A 10,375-nucleotide genomic window follows, 5' to 3' on the forward strand; every position below is an offset into this window, starting at 1 on the left:
AAGAAATCTTAACACCCAAAGGATTGAACAGAGCTTTCCCCTTCTCTAGAGAAATCCCTACAAATACACACTGAAATGTGTACCCGAAGGTTCCCAGCAACACTGTAAAACAAAATGTCCATGAGAAGAAGAAAAAAGAAATTGCAGCACAATCCTACAGTGACATGCTGTACAGCAATGAGGACGAAGGAGCAGGATCTACACACAGAACTTGGGTAAATCTCACAGCACAATAGAAAGAGAAAAGGTGCAGAAGAATCGCATACAATGTAAATGATGTAAAATTTTGAACATGTAAACGATACCACACATGGTCTGGGGGTATGTCCATAAGGAAAAGATAAATGCCACATTTGGGCCAGCAGTTACCTTGGGGTGTGTGAAATGGCTGGGAAAGCAACAGGGGAGGAAGAGAGGAGCGCTGACTGTGTCGTGTTAATTATCCATTGCTGAGTTAATTATCCAATCTGAGTATCAGATTATCACACACAAAGTAGCTTGAAACAACACACATTTATTATCTCTGTTTGATATGACAATGTGGATTTTCTTCTTAGGTCTGTTAATATGATGAATTCCATTGACTGATTTCTGAATATTGAACTAGTCTGACATTCCTGGATAAACACCACCTGGCCATGGGATTACATCATTCTTTTTATTTATTGCTGCATTTGATTTTACAGTCTTTTGTTTACGATTTTTGTTTCTCATTCATGAGGGAGATTAGTTTATAGTTTTCTTTTCATTCTTATTTTTTTATTAAATCATAGCTGTGTACATTAATGCAGCCATGGGGTACAATGTGTTGGTTTTATATACAATTTGAAATATTTTCATCAAACTGGTTAACATAGCCTTCATGGCATTTTCTTAGTTATTGTGTTAAGCCATTTCTATTCTACATTTAGTAAGTTTCACATGTACCTTTGTGAGATGCACCGTAGGTGTGGTCCCACCTATACTTTTCTACTGTCTTCATCTGGCTTAGGTATCAGGGTAATGCTAACCTCATAAAATGAATTGGAGAGTGTTCCTTTGTCTTCTGATTCCTGGATATAGACTTGGCATTATATCTTCCTTACCTGTGTGGTAGAAGTCACCAGAGCAACCATCCTGGTGAGGAGTTTTCTTTTGGGGAGGTTTTAAGTAACAAATTTAATTTCTTTAATAAATACAGAATTATTCTGATTTTTAAAATTTCCTCTTGGGTGCATTTTGGTAGTTTGTGGTGTTTGATCTATTTCATCTAGGTCAAGGGTCACCAAACTTTTTCTGTGAAGAGATGGATAAAAAACAGTGCAGGCTTTTGGGGCCACACAGGCTCTGTCGCAACTATTCAGCTCTGCCACCGAGTGTAAAAGCCTCCATAAACAATACATGAATGAATGAGCTGGGCTGCTGTGTTAGTTTCCTGGAGCTGCCATAACAAATTACCACAAACTAGGTGCTTTAAAACAACAGAAATAGATTCTCTCACAGTTCAGGGGGCGAGAAGCCTGAAATCAAGGTGTCATCAGGGCCCTGCTCTCTCTGAAGCCTCTAGGAAAGACTCCTTCCCTGCCTATTCCAGCCCAGGCATTTGCTGTCTGGTGGAAGCCCAACTTCTACCTCAGTCTTCACGTGGCTTTCCTCCCTCTGCATGTCTCGATTTGTACACATCCAAATCTTCCTCTCCTCTTATATAAGAATACCAGTGGTATTTCATTTAGGACCCACCCTTAATGAATATTACCTTAACTAAGCACATATAAAAACTCCAAACAAGGTCACATTCTAATGTTTTAAATGGGCATGAATTGTGGGAGAACACAATTCAACCCAGTACACTTACCTTCTGATAAAACTTTATTGTTTTCAAAAAAGGTAGTGGGCCAGATTTGGTCCATGGGCCCTAATTTGCTGACCCTAGATATAAGTCGTCAACTGTACGGATGTAGAGTGGTTTGCAGTGTTCCCTCTTCTTCCATTCCTGATATTGATAATCTGTGCCTTCTATTCTTTGTCAATCTATCTATAGGTTTGCCAATTTTATTGATCTTATCAAAGAACCATATTTTAGCTTAACTGATTCTACTGTTTTTCTGATTTTAATTTCATCGACTTCTTTGATATTTACTGTTTACTCCTTCTGTTTGCTTTATTTCTCATATTTTTCTAGTTTCTTAAGGAAGAAGCTTAGATTGTCGATTTGACACCTTTTTTTCTTTTTAAATATAAGTATTTAATATTATATACTTCCCTCTAAGCACTACTTGAACCATATGCCACACATTTTGATATGTTTTGTTTTCATTTTCATTGAGCTCAAAATATTTTCCCTTTAAGGTTTTCTCCTTGACCCCCAGATTACTTAGAATTTTATTGTTTGATTCTCAAGCACTTGGAGATTTTTCAGTTATCTTTCTGTTCATTTATAGCTTAATTCACTATAGTCAAAAAACATACTTTCAATTTCAATTATTTTAAATTTGTTAACACAAATTCTCAAATTTTGGTATCATCCAGAGACCCCTGAATCTCTGTTCATCTGTTTTTTAAAAATCTATTTATCTATTTGCTGTTCAAATTGAATAACTATTGGTTACCTAATTTCATTGACTCTTTCCTCTGTCATTTCCACTTTATTATTAAGCCCATCCAGTGCATTTTTATCTCAGCCATTATATTGTTCAGTTCTAAAATTTCTGTTTGTTCTTTACATTTTCTATTTCTTTGCTGAGATTTTTTATCTTCTCATTCATTTCAAGAGGTTCACATTAACTTCTTGAAGCATGGTTGTTATAGAAGCTTTAAAATTATTGTCATCTTCAGGTTGATATCTATAGATTTTCCTGCTCTTCATGGGTTAAGATTTTCCTGATTCTTCATGTTCCAAGCAATTCTGGATTTTATTCTGGGCATTTAAAATATTATGTTCTAGCCAGGCATGGAGGCTCACGACCTGTAATAGTAACACTTGGGGAGGCCAAGGTGCATGAATTGCTTGAGCTCAGGAGTTCAAGACCAGCCTGAGCAAGAGCAAGACCATCTCTCTACAAAAAAATAGAAAAAAAGACTAGCTGGGCATTGTGGTGGGTACCTATAGTCCTGGCTATTTGGGAGGCTTAGGCAAGAGAAATCCTTAAGCCTAAGCGTTTGAGGTTGCTGTGAGCTATGATGCCACAACACTCTAACCTGGGGCAACAAAGTGAGAGTCTGTCTCAAAAAAAAAAAAAATACAGACCAGGCTCAGTGGCTCACACCTGTAATCTTAGCACTCTGCAAGGCCAAGGCAGGTGGATCACCTGAGCTCAGGAGTTCAAGACCAGCTTGAGCAAGAGCAAGACCCCATCTCTACTAAAAATAGAAAAACTGAGGCAAGAAGATCACTTGAGCCCAAGAGTTTGAGGTTACTGTGAGCTATGATGCCACTGTACTCTACCCAGGGTGACAGAGTGAGACTCTGTCTCCAAAAAAAAAAAATGTTATATGATCCTGGGTCTTGTTTAAATCCTAAAAAATTTGACTTTTTATTGTTGTTAACAGACATTCAACCAAATTAGGTTTATGCTGCAAATTCTGACTGGCTTTTTATGGGTTGTGGTTGCAATGTGAGTTTAGTTTTCGAAGTATTTGCAGTGCTTTGATGTATGCCACTCAGTGGCTCATCTGGGATCTGGGTGGTGATCTGCACTGTTGCTTAGTTCTTGAGTCCTGTAATAAACTGTTCAAGATCAGACCCAGGGACACAGCTCAGCAGGAGGCCCAGAATTCATACACAACTTTATTGGATTACTCTCTTGAGCTCCCTCTTCATTTTCTAACCAACACTTTCCTGATCCTTAAAGCCTCCCTCCAAGACCTCTAGCCAGAACGTGGGGTTTTAGTTTCCCCACTCTGCAGCATTCTTTTCACTACTGCCTCCATGTCCAGTGCCAAGCAGTGGAATGACAAAGATTAAAAAATAAAAAATTCACTCTTTGCTTTTGGGATCACAGCCCTTCTGATTAGCAATAAGAACTTCCCCCTCTCAGAGGTTAGAAGAGCTCTATGTCCAGCCTACATTTGCCATTGCTGTGCAACCATTATCACTACTAGTGCCTTATTGTTTGGGAACTGGGGCCAGAAAAAAAGGAATAAAAGATAAAACTACTGGGGAATTTTTTCTACTTTTGCTGACCTGTAGGAGTCACCTTTCCTACTCCCTGGTCCAGAAATGGAGAGCTTCTCATGGAGCTCTTTCTGTGCACTTTTGAGTTTCAGGCTGCCTTTGAGTCCAGGATGGGTAATAATAAATGGGTGAAACTTCTTAATCCACCTGCCACCATTTATTTTTCAGAATCCTCTGACATCTGCTCCATGAATTCAGGTTTATAGTTTCAAGGCATGGGATAGATAGGTTTGGAGTATGCTTACTCCATCTCCTCAGAACCAAAATCCAAATTCTTTTTTATTTTTCTTAGAGACAGAATCTCACTTTGTCACCTCAGTAGAGTACTGTGGCACCACAGGTCACAGCAACCTCCAGCTCTTGGGCTTAGGCGATTCTCTTGGAACTGGAACTACAGACACCCACCACAACACTCAGCTATTTTTTTGTTGCTGTTTGGCCAGGCCGGGTTCAAGCCCACCACCCTCCATATATGGGGCCGGTACCCTACTCAATGAGCACCAGGCACCGCCCACAAAACCCAAATTCTTATAAAAGAAGAAAAAGCCAGTGCTTTTGCTAATGTCTGCAATTGCATCATTAGGCAGCCCCATCACAATGGCAGCCACCATTGTACTTCTGAGGACCACCCTACCTATAAACTCATCCAACAACCACCTCAAGGCACAAGCTATCACAAACATACACTGACACAAACCCAGATCTCTTCTCTCCCCCATTCAGCCCCTTTCAAAAGCAAGACCCCATCTCTACTAAAATAGAAAAAGGGGAAGTTTTTGTTATATTTAAAGGGAAAGTTTTCCCAGCTTTAAGACAGAAGGGAACTCTTCACCGATCATGACTCTACTGACAGGGCTAGCACTGCAGGATATTTGAGGCCAAGTCAGAACCATGGAGAGCTCCTCCCCTGCTCAGTGTGTGGGCCAAGACTTTCCACCCAGTCATGTTTTAATTACCTATTTATTTGTCTATCTTTACATCTGAGGAATTTCTTCAAAGGAATCTGAGCCTCGTTTCCTTAGTATCGTCAGAGTTCAGTACTGTGTCAGGTGTGTAAATAAAGGGATAATGAGTGGATGAATGAATTTGATCCAATTCTTTGCCCTTGGCCCCTCCTCCTCCACTCCTTTCTTGACCCTTGAGAACTAAATAGGTTACTATTTATTATTTATTGAACCTCTTCTATGTGCTAGATATTTAACATTTACTATCTCATTTAATTCCCCACTGGTAGAGGCAGTATCTTTCCCCTGAAATGAAAAACTGAAGTTAAGAAACATGACTAAATCACATAATTAGTAACATGAGATTCAAACTCAGGACTGTGTATTCCAGTTACTCTTTATTCTTGGTTCTCTCTGTGTTTTTCCAAACTCAGTGCTACCCCTGAGGCCTAGGTCCCACTACCACCATGGCAGAGACTGTTAGTTATTTCCTCAAATCCATCCTCCTCATATTCCTGGTGCTGGCTGTTACCTGGAGCCATCTAGAAAAAAGGCCAAATTTCCCAGCCTCTTTTGCAGCTATATGTGATGAAAATTCAAGTAGAATCAGTATGTGCAACTTCTGTGGAGTGTCCCTAAAGGATCCCTGCTTCATCCTTTCTTCTTCCTACTGGCTAGAAAGTAAATGACTCACTGCTAGAGTTCCAGCAGCCATCTTGGGCCATGACATAGAAACTACCCACAGAGGATGGCAAAGTAACACTGCAGAAGGGGCCTGGGGATCAGCCCTGGACTGATAGCCCCAGACTTGATTGATAGGAAAGAAGTAAGTGCTCATCTTGATCAAGGCATTGCTATTTGGGAGGTTTCAGTCAATACGAGCCTAATCCTATTTACAACCACTCCTTGCCTGGATGACCATAAGCACCTCCGGATGATGTCCCTGCTTCTTTCATTATACCATAATCTATCCTAGAAACCACACCCTCTTTAAATACTACATTTTTTATGGTTCTCTCCAACTCATGAACCATAAGTGGCTCTCTGTTTCCTACTAAAAATAATTCCAAATACATTAGCCTGACATTCAAGGCCCCGCTGTAAACTGCACTTGTCTTGTCTCATGTTTCTACAAAACTCTGTGCTAACTAAATTCCCTGATGTACTAACTGATGTCTCCATCACATAGTGTATTAGTCAAGGTATGCCAGTTGCTGTACTATAACAAATAACCCCCAAATCTCAGTGGCTTATCACAGCCAAGTTTAATTACCCACTCATGTAATAATCTGATGTAACTGACAGAGTTCTGCCCCCACAGTCATTCAGGGCCTCAGGCTCTCTCCATCTGGTGATATCCTCATCTTCACATTGTGGTTTCCAAGGTTACCATGAAGGGGAGGACAGAGTGTGGAGGATCAGGCAGAAGGATTTAAGGGAAACTTAGAAGCAATTTTCATTACTTTCATCCATATCCTCTTGTCCAGAGCTTGGTCACATTGCCAAACTTAGCTGCAAGGGAGCCTGGGAAATGTAGTTTCTCTGTGTGTCCAAGAGAAATGACACAGCTTTGTTGAATCACACTTGCCTTGCTCTTATCCCTGAGCCTCACATTTACTCTTCCACCTACCTTAGGGTGCTGCCCTTCAGTTCTGCCAAATCCTCCACATTTTAGAAGCTACACCCATTCTCAGTCTTCCTCTTGAAGCTCTCCCTGAATGCTCTCTTCCCTGAATGAATAAATCAAGGAATTGCCGGAAACACGCAGTTTAGAGCTGGGTTTCCCTCGCTGCAGTTTGTTTTATGTGTGCAGGTCTGAACAGCTGCTGCAAGACACTCATAGAAGTCAAAGGCCGTGACGTATAGACGTGTATTTAAAAACATGTTTATTGAACACGAACATCATCCGGAAGGGGACAAGTTGAAACCAAAGCTGCCATAGAACATAGCATCACTTCTGTGATATTCTTGCCAGAGACGTATAACTTGAATCTAGTTGTGAGGAAACATTAGGCCAATCTGAATCGAGAGACATTCAGCAAAATACCTGGCCCGTAATCTTTAAATGTGTTGACGTTATCAAAGTCAAGAAAAGATCACAGAACTGCTTCTGAGTGAAAGAAGCTAAAGAGACGTGGCAACTAAATGCAACATGCGATTCTGGACTGATCTTTTGGCTATACAAGACAGCAGAAGGCCAATTTTCAAAACATGAATGGGGTCTGGGGATCAGATGGGAGTAACACAGAAGAACACCCCTGTGTGTAGCAAAGACACACACTCAAGTATTTTGAGGTCATAGGGCATCAGGTCTGCAACTCATTTCAAATGGTTCAGGAAACAGGAGCTCTTTGCAGCATACGTGCACCTCTTCTGTGAGTTTGCCATCTCAAAATAAAAAAATGTAAGATGCTTTTTGGAGGAAAATACCAATAAATCTCAAAGAACAGGCAAAAAGGCTTATTTTCCAGGCTATCCCCCTCCGTTGCCTCCTGGGGCCTTGCCCCAGTGATTTCGACAATTACTGCTATTAGTGTGACGATGGCTGTTGATTGTTGATATGGCAGCCATTTCCCCTTCTCCTTCTCTCAGAGGACCTCGATTTTGTTGGGGTTCAGCAGTGCACTCAGCCTTAAAGGACGAGTCACTGGTCTGGGCCAAATATGACATACCATTCTTTTTTGCCGGGAACTGGAGTCCAGGTCCCTGGTAATTGTGTGCTATCTCTTTCAGAGCAACCCTCCTTCTAAAAACAACAAGTGCTGGATAAAATGTATTTTAAGAAACAAACTTAAAAGCTTCAAAAAGATGAAAAAGCAACACAGAATACTAAACTAATTTGGGAGTGAAAGCTTGTAACCAAAGATGTAAGCACCGAAGCTGTTTATTCTGAGGTTATTTGTAGACACTGCTCACTTGGGTTTTGGTTCAGGAGAGGTTTGAGATGAGAGGGACAGAAGTCAAGATCTACCAACACCTGAAGTGGGGACTCTTCCAGGAGACATTGAACAGGGACCCCAAAGGGTACATCCTTAAGGGGAGGGTGCCAGAGACTAGATTTTCTTTTCTTTCTTTTTTTTTTTTTTTTTTTTGAGACAGAGCCTCAAGCTATCCCCCTGGGTAGAGTGCTATGGCTTCACAGCTCACAGCAACCTCCAACTCCTGGGCTCAAGCGAGTCTCCTGCCTCAGCCTCCCAAGTAGCCGGGACTACAGGCGCCTGCCACAGCGCCGGCCATTTTTTGGTTGCAGCCATCATTGTTGTTTGGCGGGCCCGGGCTGGGGATTCAAACCCGCCACCTTAGGTGTATGTGGCTGGCACCTTAGCCGATTGAGCCACAGGCGCCAAGCCGAGACTAGATTTTCTGAACTCCTTTGTTGCTAGAAGTGACTGTAGGGCACAGAGGTCTGCTGGGCAGTTTCTGGGAAAGACTTTTCTCCCTAATGAAAGGAGAGAGGACATGAGGAGGGCTCTCTCCTCTCTCCTTCCTTGCAGCTCGTGATGTTGTCTTTTGAGCCTGTGATGTAGTGCCGTGGCAGCCATCTTGCGACCATGAGGTGGGCACTATGAACATATTGAAGGTTCCAAAGCAGATGGATCTGTGAAGAGCCTGGGTCACTGACCAACTCAGGAACCACCCACATCCAGGCTTTCTGCTACTTGAGAAAAACCATTTAAAGCCATTTAAATGTATTTTACCTGTATTACTTCTCATGGAGGCATTTCTCAACTGAGAAAACCAGACACACACTACATGGCAGGGGGCCTTGCCTACTTGTACCTCTGTCATGCATCCACCTCAGAGTCACAGGATGGTCCTCTCTGAGTCCACTGGGCTCCCAGACAGAACGAGGAAGATGGTAGAAGAGTGATGTCCCAGGCCTCTCACTCCCATGGGCTCAGAAATTTCACAGCCATTTATCTTCCTCCTCCCTTGAAGGGAGGATGCCAGAGGGTTGATGACATTCAGGGTTAAGAGGTGAATCCCAGGCCAGTCTCCATTCTAGCTCCCTATAGGTTTGAGCACATCTCTGGGGCTCATCTGTTTGTAGTGAGAAGATTTGTCCTGTTCTACCTGTGTCTTGAGGTCAACAGAAGAGTGGGATGAGAAAACCCCTTATGGTGCTTAAGCCTTTTACCCCTTACTGGTGCATCACATACTTCATCTCATTTAGTTTAATCCTCAGAATACTCGGCTGGGAGGTGGGTTCTATTAATATCTACGTCACAGACAAGAAAGTGGAGACTCACTGAGCTTAAGTGACTTGCTCCAATCACACAGCTTGTAGGTGACTTAGTTCCTATCTGTCCAACTTAAAGCATTACCTTTCTGACCCCCCTATCCCATTCTCTTCTCCCAGCCCCTAGCCCTTCAGACGCTAATAATGTGGGTGGGTGGATGGGCAGCCTGACTGTAGAGTATACGAGGGCAAAGGCAACCAGGGAAGACTTCCTGGAAAAGGAAGGGAGGCCAGGCCTTGAAGGCTGGAGAGAAATTAGAGACAGATGGAAAGCCAAAGACCCTAGAAATAACTGAGTCAGAGCCTCAGAGCTTGGGAGGGAGAGAAGGAGTGTTGGGGAGCCGGGAGGGCCCAGTGAACACAACCAGGTGGGAGAATAAGTACAGCCTGGGTTAAGCACTCAAACTCAAAAGCCAGAGGGCTGAATTGCCTCTCAACTCTGCTGCTTATCATGATTATGACTCAGAACAAATTCCCTAACATCTCTGGGCCCCAGTCTTTGCCTCTGTGAAATGGGGATGATAATAGTACATGCCTCATGGGATTGTGCTGATTAAATGTATCTTGGCTACAGCAGTGTCTGGTATTTGGTCAATGTCATGCCACAGCTTCCCTTTTTTGCAGCACTTTTCCCCTACAGATATATTTGGCCACACTGGGCCACCCCAGAGAACTCCCAGGTGTGCCCTACCTCTCAAAGCCTTGATCTTTCTGCCGCAGGTGCCCACTGGTCCTAGGGCTCCACCACCCTGGACTCCCTCTAACCAGCCCTTCTTCTCCCTCCCTCTTGGTATATGGAGGAATGAGAGATAAGAACCAGCAGCTTCAATTAAAACTGAGTCGCTTGAACAATAATGGAAAAGTAATTGAGCTAAATTGAAATGTAATTGGAAAAAAAAAAAAACCAATAGTGGCTTAACATGGATTTAGAAGCCAGGTTGGGGGCAGGGGCCCCTCCACTTTGCAGCCTCCAAATCTCCTTATCTCAACCCCCCCATCCCTTAAGGGGCCCTGTCACCACTTAGCCCAGAGACCCCG

The sequence above is a fragment of the Otolemur garnettii genome, unplaced genomic scaffold, assembly GCF_000181295.1.
Source record: "Otolemur garnettii isolate 467f Iridium unplaced genomic scaffold, OtoGar3 scaffold00031, whole genome shotgun sequence".
NCBI classification, from domain to species: domain Eukaryota; kingdom Metazoa; phylum Chordata; class Mammalia; order Primates; family Galagidae; genus Otolemur; species Otolemur garnettii.